General features: G+C 47.1%; 1 protein-coding gene across 7 annotated transcripts in view; it reads right to left on the reverse strand.

Moving 5' to 3' along the window:
• Window positions 1-13,831, reverse strand: part of LOC145362625 (6-phosphofructo-2-kinase/fructose-2,6-bisphosphatase 4) — a 227,843-nt gene that overhangs the window by 67,893 nt on the left and 146,119 nt on the right. The window lies entirely within an intron of this gene.

A 13,831-nucleotide genomic window follows, 5' to 3' on the forward strand; every position in this document is an offset into this window, starting at 1 on the left:
GAGAGAGAGAGGAGAGGGAGACAGAGACACAGAGAGAAAGAGACGGAGACACAGAGAGAGAGAGAGGAGAGGGAGACGGACACACAGTGAGAAAGAGAGAGAGATGGAGACACAGAGAGAGAAAGTTTTTTTTAAACCCGTAAGCTAATCCCAACTTCCCGCTTTTGCCGCATATCCCTCTACACCCATTGTACCCATGTAATTGTCTAAATGCTTTTTAAAAGATAAAGTTGTACCTGCCTCTCGTACTACCTCTGGCAGCTTGTTCCAGACACTCACCACCCACTGTGTGAAAAATTTTGTACTTTTGTATCTCTCCCCTCTCACCTTAAACCTATTCCTTCTAGTTTTAGATTTCCCTGCCTTTGGGAAAAGATATTGACTATCTAGCTGATCTGTGCCCCTCGTTATTTTAGAGACCTCTATAAGATCACCCCTCAGCCTCCTACACTCCAGAGAAAAAAGACCCAGTCTATCCAGCCTCTCCTTATAACTCAATCCATCAAGTCCCGGTACCATCCTAGTAAATTTTTTCTGCACTCTTTCTAGTTTAATAATATCCTTTCTATAATAGGGTGACCAGAATTGTACACAGTATTCCAAGTGTGGCCTTACCAATGTCTTGTACAACTTCAACAAGACGTCCCAACTCCTGTATTCAATGTTCTGACCGATGAAACCAAGCATGCTGAATGCCTTCTTCACCACTCTGTCCACCTGTGACTCCACTTTCAAGGAGCTATGAACCTGTACCCCTAGATCTCCGTTCCGTAACCCTCCCCGCCCAATGCCCTACCATTAACTAAGTAAGTCCTGCCCTGGTTCAATTTACCAAAATGCATCACCTCACATATGTCTAAATTAAACTCCCATCTGCCATTCATCAGCCCACTGGTCCAATTGATCAAGATCCTGTTGCAATTGGAGATAACTTTCTTCACTGTCCACTATGCCACCAATCTTGGTGTCATCTGCAAACTTACTAACCATGCCTCCTATATTCTCATCCAAATCATTAATATAAATGACAAATAACAGTGGGCCCAGCACTGATCCCTGAGGCACACCGCTGGTCACAGGCCTCCAGTTTGAAAAACAACTCTCTGCAGCCACCCTCTGGCTTCTGTCAAGAAGCCAATTTTGTATCCATTTAGATACCTCACCCTGGATCCTGTAAGATTTTAACTTTATGCAACAACCTACCATGCGGTACCTAGTGTCAGGGAGATTAGCAGGATAATTATGTGGGGTTTTGGGAATAGGGCCTGGGTGGGATCGTGGTCAGTACAGACACAATGGGCTGAATGGCCTCCTTTTGTACTATAGGGATTCCATGATCGTGCAAAACGTATCTGGTTCTGGGTGCCACACCTGAGGTCGGTGTGAAGGCATTAAGAAAGTACAGAGGAGATTCACAAGAATGATTCTTGGGATAAATAGATAGTTACTTGGGTACGATGAGGATAGGTTGAGGTTGGGCCTGTTTTCCTTGGAGACAAGAAGGCTGAGAGGAGACTTGATGGAGGTATTTAAGACCCTGATAGGTATGGACATCCTGAGTGGTTACCATTCAAGCAAGCATCACAAACTAGAGGATTCAAATAATAGGCAAAAGGAGAAGTGACGCAACTAAATATCTTTTTTCACGCAAAGGGTGTTTGGAGTCTGGAATGAGTTCCATCGAGGTGTTCAAAAGGTAACTGGATTGCTGTCTGAAAGGGGAGAACGTGCAAGGTTACGGAGATAAGGCAGGGGAGTGGGATTAGGTAAGAATGCTCTTTCAGAGGGACACTGCAGACTTGATGGGCTGATTACAGTGCAGAAGGAGGCCAAAGGTTCTCCAAGAGGGAAAGACCTGCATTTTTATAGCATCCTTCACAACAACAGTGTTACAAGCTGCTTTACACCAATGATGCGATTTTGAATTCTAATCATGTCGGGGAGACAAGTACAATCAATGTAAGATATAAAGCAGTCAATACGCAGACTGCAAGATGCTAAAAACAGCAAAGAGATCAATTACCAGATAACCCGTTTACATAATGTTAGTTCAGGGATAAATAGTTCACTGGGAAGACTCCCCTCCTCTTTCAATAATCTCCCAGATATCTTATGCTCAGCTGAAAGTAGGGACTTAGTTTAGTAAAAAACCGAGAGTAGCAGTGGAAGGGTGTATTTCAGAATGGAGATCTGTAACTTGTGGTGTTCCATAGGGATTAGCTCTGGGACCTCTGTTATTTGTATTAATATGAACGATCTGGAGGAAAGTTTGGTTGGTCTAACTAGTAAATTTGTGGTTGACACAAAAATTGGTAGAGTTTCTGATAGTGCCGCAGACTGTCAGGGGATACAACAGGATATCGATAGATTGGAGACTTGGGCACAGAAATGGCAGATGGAGTTTAATCCAGACAAATGTGAGGTGATGCATTTTGCACGATCAAATTTAGGTGTGAATTATACTGTGAATGGCAGAACCCTGAGGAACATTAACATATGGCTGGCTCTGTTGTTAAGCAGGGAGGGACAAACAGGACTACAGCAATAGTTAAAGGGGACTCTATAGTTAAGGGTACAGATAGGCACTTCTGTAGATGTGAAAGAGACTCCGGGATGTTGCCTCCCTGGTGCCAGGGTCCAGGATGTCTCTGTACGGGCAGAAAGCATTCTGAAGGGAGACAGCGAACAGACAGAGGTTGTGGTACACATTGGCACTAACGACACAGGCAGGAGGAGTGATGAGGTCCTCCAGCAGCAGTTTAGGGAGTTAGGTAGAAAGTTAAAAAGCAGAACTTCTAGGGTTGTAATCTGAGGATTACTCCCTGCGCCAAATGCTAGTGAGGCTAGAACTAGGCAGATTGTGCAGCAGCTCAACACGTGGCTAAACAGCAGGTGCAGGAGGGAGGGTTTCAGATATCAGGACCATTGGGATCTCTTCCAGGGCAGGTGGGACCCATACAAGGAGGATGTGCTGCATCTAAACTAGAAGGGCATAAATATTCTGGCCAGGAGGTTTGCAAGTGTTACATGGGTTTGAATTTATGGGGCATTGGCACCAGTATTGGGGTAGGTGGGACCTGTTCAGGTGGGATGGGGTTGGTCTGAACTGCTGGGACCAGAGTCCTGGCAAATCGTGTAGATAGGGCTTTAAACTAATTAGGTGGGGGGAGGGTGCGAGGGTAGGTGAAATTACGGGGTCTAAAGTAAAGGAGAGGGTACAGGTAAGGGAAGAGGCCAAGGATGTCCCAACAATAAAGGGAGTAGGGGGCGTGAGTATGGTTGGTGGCGTTCCTGCAAATAGGGTCCAGGTGAAGGCTGGGATGAAAGCGCTTTATCTGAATGCACGAAGCATTCGGAATAAAGTGGATGAGCTGGTGGCGCAGATCAGCACAAATGGATACGATCTGGTGGCCATTACAGAGACGTGGCTGCAAGGTGACAGGGACTGGGAGCTGAATGTCCAGGGGTATCAAGTGTTCAGGAAGGATAGGTGGGAGGAAAAGGGGGGGGGGGGGGTAGCTCTGCTGATTAAGGACAGCATCAGGGATGATATAGGAGCCAAAGAGCAGAAAGTGCTGTCGTCCATAGGCCCCCAAATAATGCTCTGGAGGTGGGGCGGGCTGTTAACGCGCAAATAAATGCGGCGTGCAGGAATGGGACGGCGATAATTATGGGGGATTTCAATCTACATATTGATTGGTCAACCCATGTTGGATGCGGTGGGCTTGAGGAGGAGTTCTTGGAATGCTGCTGGGATAATTTCCTTGAACAGTGTGTGTTGGAGCCGACAAGGGAGCGAGCTATCTTGGATCTGGTGTATTGTAATGAGGCGGGTAGAATTAGGGACCTCGTGGTGAAGGATCCTCTTGGGAAGACTGATCATTGTATGGTGGAGTTTCTGATGCAGATGGAGGAGGAGAAAGTGGGTTCCCGGACACGTGTCCTTTGTTTGACCAGAGGGGAGTACGGTAGGGTGAGAGGGGAATTGGCGAATGTTGATTGGGGGAGCGCGTTGGAAGGTAGGTCTGCTGAGGAACAGTGGAGGATCTTTAAGGAGATCTTTCTTGGTGCTCAGCAGAAATTTATTCCGATGGTTAAAAAGGATCGTAGGAGGAGAGATAATCAGTCGTGGATAATGAAGGAGATAAAGGAAAGTGTTAAATTAAAAGCGGATGCGTTTAGAGTAGCTAAGAGTAGTGGGCGAGAAGAGGATTGGGAGAGGTTTAAATGTCAACAAAGATTGACAAAGAAGTTAATAAAGAAGGATAGGATAAACTATGAAGCTGGGCTAGCGCTTAATATAAAAAAGATAGTAAGAGTTTTTATAAATATATAAAAAGGAAGAGGCTGACTAGGGTGAACGTTGGACCCTTAGAGGATGAGAAGGGAGACTTAGTGGTAGGGGATGGGGAAATGGCTGAGGTCTTGAATGGCTTTTTTGTTTCACGGAGGAGGACGTGAATAATTTGCCGGGTGTTAGCGATGGAAAGATAGTAGGAGTGGAGGGCCTGAATGACATTATTGTTACTAGAGAGGCGGTGCTCGACAGACTGGAGGGACTGATTGTTGACAAGTCCCCAGGACCGGATGGAATGCATCCAAGGGATCTGAAAGAAATGGCGGAGGTGATAGTGGATGCCTTGGTGATTATTTTCCAAATGTTGCTGGATTCCAGGGAAGTGCCGGAGGATTGGAAAATGGCTAATGTTACGCTGTTGTTTAAGAAGGGTGGCAGGCAAAAGGCAGGGAATTATAGGCCGGTTAGTTTAACGTCTGTTGTAGGTAAAATGTTAGAATCCGTGATCAAGGAGAAAATAGCGAGGCATCTTGAGAATTGTTTGATAGAGCAGACGCAGCACGGTTTCGTTAAGGGGAAGTCGTGTCTGACGAATTTATTGGAGTTCTATGAGGATGTGTCTAGGGTGGTGGATAGAGGAGAGCCGGTGGATGTGGTCTTTCTTGATTTTCAGAAGGCGTTTGATAAGGTGCCGCACAAGAGGTTATTACAGAAGGTCAGGGGGCATGGAGTTGGGGGTAGGGTGTTAGCGTGGATAGAGGATTGGCTGTCAAATAGGAGGCAGAGAGTGGGGGTCAATGGGTGCTATTCGGATTGGCGGTTGGTGACTAGTGGAGTGCCCCAGGGGTCAGTGCTGGGGCCTCAGCTATTTACCATTTATACAGATGATCTGGAGGAGGGAACCGAGTGTATGGTGTCGAAATTTGCTGACGACACCAAGATTGGTGGAACGGCAAATTGTGCGGAGGGTGTGGAGAGTCTGCAGAAGGATCTAGATAGGCTGGGCGAATGGGCCAGGAACTGGCAAATGGAATTTAATGTTGGCAAGTGTGAAGTTGTCCACTTTGGTAGGAATAATGGTAGGAAGGACTATTACTTACATGGCGAAAAACTGCAGCACGCGACGGTGCAGAGGGACCTCGGGGTCCTTGTACATGAGTCGCAAAAACCCAGCCTACAGGTGCAGCAGGTGGTCAGGAAGGCAAATGGGATGCTGGCCTTCATAGTGAGGGGGATTGAATATAAAAGTAGGGAGGTCTTGCTGCAGCTGTATAGAACATAGAACATAGAACATTACAGCGCAGAACAGGCCCTTCGGCCCACGATGTTGCGCCGACCAGTTACACAACAATGACCCACTAACCTAAACCAATCCCTTCTCGTCCATAAACCTATCCACGGATCTCTTAAACGCCCCCAAACTAGGCGCATTTACAACTGCAGCAGGCAGGGCATTCCAATCCCTCACCACCCTCTGGGTAAAGAACCTACCCCTGACATCCGTCCTATAACTACCACCCCTTAATTTAAAGCCATGCCCCCTCGTGCTAGATTTCTCCATCCGAGGAAAAAGGCTATTACTATCCACCCTATCTAAACCTCTAATCATCTTATATGTTTCAATAAGATCCCCTCTTAGCCGCCTTCTTTCCAGCGAAAACAACCCCAAATCCCTCAGTCTCTCCTCATAGGACCTCCCCTCCATACCAGGCAACATCCTGGTAAACCTCCTCTGCACCCTCTCCAAAGCCTCCACATCCTTCCTATAATGTGGGGACCAGAACTGCACACAGTACTCCAAGTGCGACCGCACCAGAGTTTTGTACAGTTGCAACATGACGCTGCGACTCCTAAATTCAATCCCCCTACCAATAAACGCCAAGACACCGTATGCCTTCTTAACAACCTTATCTACTTGACTCCCAACTTTCAGGGATCTATGTACACATACACCTAGATCCCTCTGCTCATCCACACTATTCAAAGTCCTCCCGTTAGCCCTATACTCGACACATCTGTTATTCCTACCAAAGTGAATTACCTCACACTTCTCCGCATTAAACTCCATCCGCCACCTCTCGGCCCAGCTCTGCAACCTGTCTAAGTCTTCCTGCAAACTATGACACCCTTCATCACTATCTACCACACCTCCGACTTTGGTGTCATCAGCAAACTTACTAATCCACCCAACTATACCCTCATCCAGATCATTAATAAAAATCACAAACAGCAGTGGCCCCAAAACAGATCCCTGAGGCACACCACTCGAAACCGAACTCCATGATGAATATTTACCATCAACCACCACCCTCTGTCTCCTATCCGCTAGCCAATTCCTGATCCAATTCCGTAGATCACCCCCAATCCCATACATCTGCATTTTCTGCAGAAGCCTACCATGGTGAACCTTATCAAACGCCTTACTAAAATCCATATACACCACGTCCACTGCTTTACCCCCATCCACCTCTTTGGTCACTTTCTCAAAAAACTCAATAAGGTTAGTAAGGCACGACCTACCCGCCACAAAACCATGCTGACTATCTCCAATCAATTCTTTACTCTCCAAATAACTATAAATCCTATCCCTAATAATTTTTTCTAAAACCTTGCCCACAACAGAAGTGAGACTCACCGGTCTATAATTCCCAGGGAAGTCTCTGTTCCCCTTCTTAAACAATGGGACAACATTCGCTAACCTCCAATCTTCCGGTACTATACCAGAGGCCAACGACGACCTGAAGATCAGAGCCAGAGGCTCTGCAATCACTTCTCTTGCCTCCCAGAGAATCCTGGGGTAAATCCCATCCGGACCAGGGGACTTATCTATTTTCAGACCCTCCAGAATATCTAGCACATCCTCCTTATCAACTGCAACACTGTCAATTCTACTCCCCTGCAATCCAGTGTCCTCCTCAGCTATATCCATGTCCCCCTGCGTGAACACCGAAGAGAAATATTGGTTCAATGCCTCTCCAATCTCCTCCGGTTCCACACATAACTTCCCTCTGCTGTCTATAACTGGCCCTAATCTTGCCCTAACCAACCTTCTGTTCTTAACATACCTATAGAACGCCTTAGGATTCTCCTTAACCCTATCAGCCAAAGTCTTCTCATGTCCTCTTTTAGCCCTTCTTAGCTCACTCTTCAACTCCCTCCTAGCCAATCTAAAGTTTTCTAGTGCACTACCCAAGCCCTCACGCCTCATCCGAACATAAGCCTCCTTTTTCCTCTTAACCAACGAAAAAACTTTTTTGGTGCACCACGGTTCCCTAGCCCTACCAATTCCTCCTTGCCTGACAGGGACATACCTATCACGGACTCGCAGTAGCTGCTCCTTGAAAAAACTCCACATTTCGGACGTTCCCAGTCCCTGTAATCTCCTAGTCCAACCTATGCTTCCTAATTCTCTCCTAATAGCCTCATAATTACCCTTCCCCCAGCTAAAACCCAGTATAGGGCACTGGTGAGGCCGCAGCTGGAGTACTGTGTGCAGTTTTGATCGCTGCACTTACGCAAGGATATTTTGGCCTTGGAGGGAATGCAGAGGAGGTTTACTAGGCCGATACCGGAGTTGAGGGGGTTGAACTATGAGGAGAGGCTGAATAAACTAGAGGGTGGTGAGGGATTGGAATGCCCTGCCTGCTGCAGTTGTAAATGCGCCTAGTTTGGGGGCGTTTAAGAAATCCGTGGATAGGTTTATGGATGGTAAGGGTTTGGTTTAGGTTAGAGGGTCATTGTTTTTTAACTGGTCGGCGCAACATTGTGGGCCGAAGGGCCTGTTCTGCGCTGTAATGTTCTATGTTCTAAACTAGGCTTGTACTCGTTAGAGTTTAGAAGAATGAGGGGAGATCTCATTGAGACATATAAGATGATGAATGGGATGGATAGGGTAGAGGTGGAGAGGCTCTTTCCGCTCAGAAAGGCCAGTAGGATCAGAGGGCACAGCCTCAAGATAAAGAGGGGGGGGGGGGGCGCGGTTTAGAACGGAGTTGAGGAGGAACTTCTTCACTCAAAGGGTGGTGAATCTCTGGAATTCTCTGCCCGTTGAAGTGGTGGAGGCTACCTCGCTGAATATATTTAAGACGCGGGTGGATAGGTTTTTGATAGGCAAGGGGATTAAGGGTTATGGGGAGAGGACGGGAATGTGAAACTGAGACACGACAGATCAGCCATGATCTTATTGAATGGCGGGGCAGGCTCGAGGGGCTAGATGGCCTACTCCTGCTCCTATTTCTTATGTTCTTATGGGAGGAGTTAAACTCATCGGGGGGGCGGGGGAGGACAGAGAGGAGGAAGAGGAGGACAGAGCCACAGCAAAGGTGCATTAATTGAAGGGGAGTAAGAAATAGGAGCAGGAGTAGGCCATCTAGCCCTTCGAGCCTGCCCCGCCATTCAATAAGATCATGGCTGATCTGAAGTGGATCAGTTCCACTTGCCCGCTTTAGAACATAGAACATTACAGCGCAGAACAGGCCCTTCGGCCCACGATGTTGCACCGACCAGTTAAAAAACAATGACCCTCTAACCTAAACCAAACCCTTACCATCCATAAACCTATCCACGGATCTCTTAAACGCCCCCAAACTAGGCGCATCCACAACTGCAGCAGGCAGGGCATTCCAATCCCTCACCACCCTCTGGGTAACGAACCTACCCCTGACATCCGTCCTATAACTACCACCCCTTAATTTAAAGCCATGCCCCCTCGTGCTAGCTTTCTCCATCCGAGGAAAAAGGCCATCACTGTCCACCCTATCTAAACCTCTAATCATCTTATATGGTTCAATAAGGTCCCCTCGTAGCCGCCTTCTTTCTAACGAAAACAACCCCAAATCCCTCAGTCTCTCCTCATAGGACCTCCCCTCCATACCAGGCAACATCCTGGTAAACCTCCTCTGCACCGTCTCCAAAGCCTCCACATCCTTCCTATAATGTGGGGACCAGAACTGCACACAGTACTCCAAGTGCGGCCGCACCAGAGTTTTGTACAGTTGCAAATTGACGCTGTGGCTCCTAAATTCAATCCCCCTACCAATAAACGCCAAGACACCGTATGCCTTCCTAACAACCCTATCTACTTGATTCCCAACTTTCAGGGATCTATGTACGCATACACCTAGATCCCTCTGTTCATCCACACTATTCAGAGTCCTACCGTTAGCCCTATACTCTACACATCTGTTATTCCTACCAAAGTGAATTACCTCACACTTTTCCGCATTAAACTCCGTTTTCTCCCCATAACCCTTAATTCCCCTGTCTATCAGAAATCTATCTACCCGTGACTTAAATATATTTAGCGAGGTAGCCTCCACCACTTCAACGGGCAGAGAATTTCAGAGATTCACCACCCTTTGAGTGAGGAAGTTCCTCCTCAGCTCTGATCTAAAATGCCCCCCTTTATCTTGAGGCTGTGCCCTCTAGTCCTATCCTTCCTAAGCGGGAAGAATCTCTCTGTCTCTACCCTATCCATCCCCTTCATTATCTTATGTGTCTCTATAAGAACCCCCTCATCCTTCTAAACTCCAACGAGTACAGACTCAGTCTATTTAGTCTCTCTTCATAGTCCAACCCCCTCATCTCCGGTATCAGCCTAGTGAACCTCCTCTGCACTCCCTCCAAGGCCAATATATCCTTGAGCAAGTGCGGCGACCAAAACTGCACACAGTACTCCAGCTGTGGCCTCACCAGTGCCCTGTACAGTTGCAGCAAGACCTCCCTACTTTTATATTCTATCCCCCTCGCTATAAAAGCCAGCATCTCATTCGCCTTCTTGATCACCTGCTGCACCTGCAGACTGGGTTTTTGCAACTCATGCACAAGGACCCCCAGGTCCCTCTGCACCGTAGCATGCTGTAGCATCAAATAGTCACGAAAAGGCCTTGGCCAGCAGGATTAAGGTAAATCCCAAGGCTTTCCAGACATATATAAAGAACAAGAGGGTAGGCAGGGGGAGGGCTGGCCCACTCAAGGGCAGGGGAGGGAATTTATGCGTGCTGCCGGAGGAAATGGGCGAGGTATTAAATGTGTACTTTGTGTCAGTATTCACCAAAGAGAAGGACTTGGTGGATGGTGAGTCTGGGAAAGGATGTGTAGATAGTTTGAGTCAAGATCAAAAAGGAGGTGGTATTGGGGTTCCTGAGAAACATTAAGGTAAACAGGTACCCAGGGCCTAATGGGAAATACCTCAGAATACTGAGAGAAGCAAGGGAGGAAATTGCTGGGGCTTTGAGAGGAATCTTTGTCACCTCACTGGCTACAGGGGAAGTCCCAGAGAATTGGAAAATTGCCAATGTTGTTCCTTTAAGAAGGGTAGCAAGAATAATTCAGGTAATTACAGGCTGGTGAGCCTTACAGCAGTGGTAGGGAAATTATTGCAAAGGATTCTTCGAGGCAGGACTTATTCCCACTTGGAAATAAGTGGACATATTAGTGAGAGGCAAAATGGTTTTGTGAAGGGGAGGTCATATCTCACTAACTTGATCGCGTTTTTAAAGGAAGTGATGAAGATGACTAATAAGGGTACGGCAGTGGATGTTGTCTACATGGACTTCAATAAGGCTTCTAACAAGGTCCCTCATAGCAAACTAGTGCAGAAGATGAACTCACATGGAATCAGAGGTGAGCTGGCAAGGTGGATACAAAACTGGTTCGGTCAAAGAAGTCATGATGTGGGAATGCCGGCGTTGGACTGGCGTAAACACAGTAAAAAGTCTGACAACACCAGGTTTTAGTCCAACCGATTTATTTGATAATACTCACAAGCTTTCGAGGGGACTGCCTCTTCGTCAGGTGAACTCTCCATTCACCTGACGAAGAGGCAGTCCCTCGAAAGCTTGTGAGTATTATCAAATAAATCGGTTGGACTAAAACCTGGTGTTGTCAGACTTTTTACTCGGTCAAAGAAGACAGAGGGTAGCAGTGGAAGGGTGTGTTTCTGAATGGAGGGCTGTGACAAGTGGCGCTCCTCAGGGATCAGTGCTGGGACCTTTACTGTTTGTAATATATATAAATGATTTGGAGGAAAATGTAATTTTATTGATTAGTAAGTTTGCAGACAAAGGCTGGTGGATTTGCGGATAGCAATGAGGACCATCAGAGGATACAGCAGGTATAGATCAGTTGGAGACTTGGGTGGAGAGGTGGCAGATGGAGTTTAATCCAGACAAATGTGAGGTAATGCATTTTGCAAGGTCTAATACAAATAGGAAATATGCAGTAAATGACTGAACCTTCAGGAGTATTGATAGGTAAAGGACCTGGGTGTGCAGGTACACAGGTCACTGAAAGTGGCAATGCAGGTGGAGAAGGTAGTCAAGAAGGCATACAGCATGCTTGCCTTCATCAACGGGGCATTGAGTTTAAAAATTGGCAATTTATGTTGCAACTTAATAGAACTTTAGTTAGGCCACACTTGGAATATAGTGTTCAATTAATATTGTATTCAATTCTCGTCGCCACACTACCAGAAGGATGTGGAGGCTTCGGAGAGGGTACAGAAAAGATTTACCAGGATGTTGCCTGGTATGGAGGGCATTAGCTATGAGGAGAGGTTGGAGAAACTGGGTTTGTTCTCATCGGAACGACGGAGGTTGAGGAGCAACTTAATAGAAGTCTACAAGATTATGAGAGGCACAGACAGAGTGGATAGTCAGAAGCTTTTTCCCAGGATGGAAGAGTCAGTTACTAGGGGCAAGGTTTAAACGAGATGTACAAGGTAGGTTTTTTTTCACACATAGGGAGTTGGGTGCCTGGAAGTTGTTGCCGGTGGGGAGGTAGTGGAAGCAGATACGATAGTGACTTTTAAGGGGCGTCTTGACAAATACATGAATAGGATGGGAATAGAGGGATATGGTCCCCAGAAAGATAGGGGGTTTTAGTTACCTCGGATAGCATGATCAGTGCAGGCTTGGAAGGCCGAAGGGCCTGCTTCTGTGCTGTAATTTACTTTGTTATACAGAGGGATCTGGGGGCAGCAGGCGACGGTGCAGAGGGACCTCGGGGTCCTTGTGCATGAGTCGCAAAAACCCAGCTTGCAGGTGCAGCAGGTGGTCAGGAAGGCGAATGGGATGCTGGCCTTCATAGCGAGGGGGATTGAATATAAAAGTAGGGAGGTCTTGCTGCAGCTGTATAGGGCATTGGTGAGGCCGCAGCTGGAGTACTGTGTGCAGTTTTGGGCGCCGCACCTGCGCAAGGATATTTTGGCCCTGGAGGGAGTGCAGAGGAGGTTTACTAGGCTGATACCGGAGTTGAGGGGATTGAGCTATGAGGAGAGGCTGAATAAACTAGGCTTGTACTCGTTAGAGTTTAGAAGAATGAGGGGAGATCTCATTGAGACGTATAAGATGATGAATGGGATGGATAGGATAGAGGTGGAGAGACTCTTCCCGCTCAAAAAAGACAGTAGGACTAGGGGGCACAGCCTCAAGATAAAGGGGAGGCGGTTTAGAACGGAGTTGAGGAGGAACTTCTTCACTCAAAGGGTGGTGAATCTCTGGAATTCTCTGCCCGTTGAAGTGGTGGAGGCTGCCTCGCTAAATATTTTTAAGAAGCGGGTTGATGGGTTTTTGATAAGAGAAGGGATTAAGGGTTATGGGGAGAGGGCGGGAAAGTGGAACTGAGCCACGACAGATCAGCCATGATCTTATTGAATGGCGGGGCAGGCTCGAAGGGCTAGATGGCCTACTCCTGCTCCTATTTCTTATGTTCTTATGTTCTTATGTGCAGGTCCACAGTTCCCTAAAAGTGGCAACACAGGTAGTCAAGGTGATGAAGAAGGCATATGACATGCTTGCCTTCATTAGTCAGGGCCTTTAGTACAAGAGTTGGGAAATCATGTTACAGCTATATAAAACGTTGGTTAGGCTGCATTTGGAGTATTGCATGCAGTTCTGGTCACCACATTACTGGAAGCATGTAGAAGTTTTGAAGAGTGCAAAGAAGGTTCACCAGGTTGTTGCCTGGTCTCGAGGGTGTTGGCAATGAGGAGAGGTTGAATCAACTAGGATTGTTTTCACTGGAAAGACAGAGGCTGAAGGGAGACCTGATAGAGCACTACAAAATGATGAGAGGCATAGACAGGGTGGATGGTCAGAGGCTTCTTCCTTGGGGGGTGGGTGGGGGGAAGGGGGCACAGGTTCATGGTGAGTGGGGGAAAATTTAAAGGGAGATGTGCGGGGGAAGCTTTTCACGCAGAGAGTGGTGGAAGCAGGCACATTAGCAACATTGAAGACGGGTACATGGATAGGCAGGGAACTGAGGGGTAAGGACTGAATAAGGGCAGGAGGTTCTTTTTTTAGTTTAGTTAGGGCATTATGATCGACAAGGCTTGGAGGGTCGAAGGGCCTGTTCCTGCACTGTACTTTTCTTTGTTCTTTAATGTTTCATCTCAAATACAGCCCTTCCAACAGTGCAGTACTCCCTCCATACTGGCAGCGAGAGTTGGTGTTGTTTACAAGCTCAAATCTCTGGAATAGCACACAGACCTCTCACTCAGAAGCATTGTGCTATGATTGGAGGGGAAATTGGGGA

This window comes from Carcharhinus amblyrhynchos, chromosome 3 (assembly GCF_965287045.1).
Source record: "Carcharhinus amblyrhynchos chromosome 3, sCarAmb.v2.hapA, whole genome shotgun sequence".
In the NCBI taxonomy this organism is placed as follows: domain Eukaryota; kingdom Metazoa; phylum Chordata; class Chondrichthyes; order Carcharhiniformes; family Carcharhinidae; genus Carcharhinus; species Carcharhinus amblyrhynchos.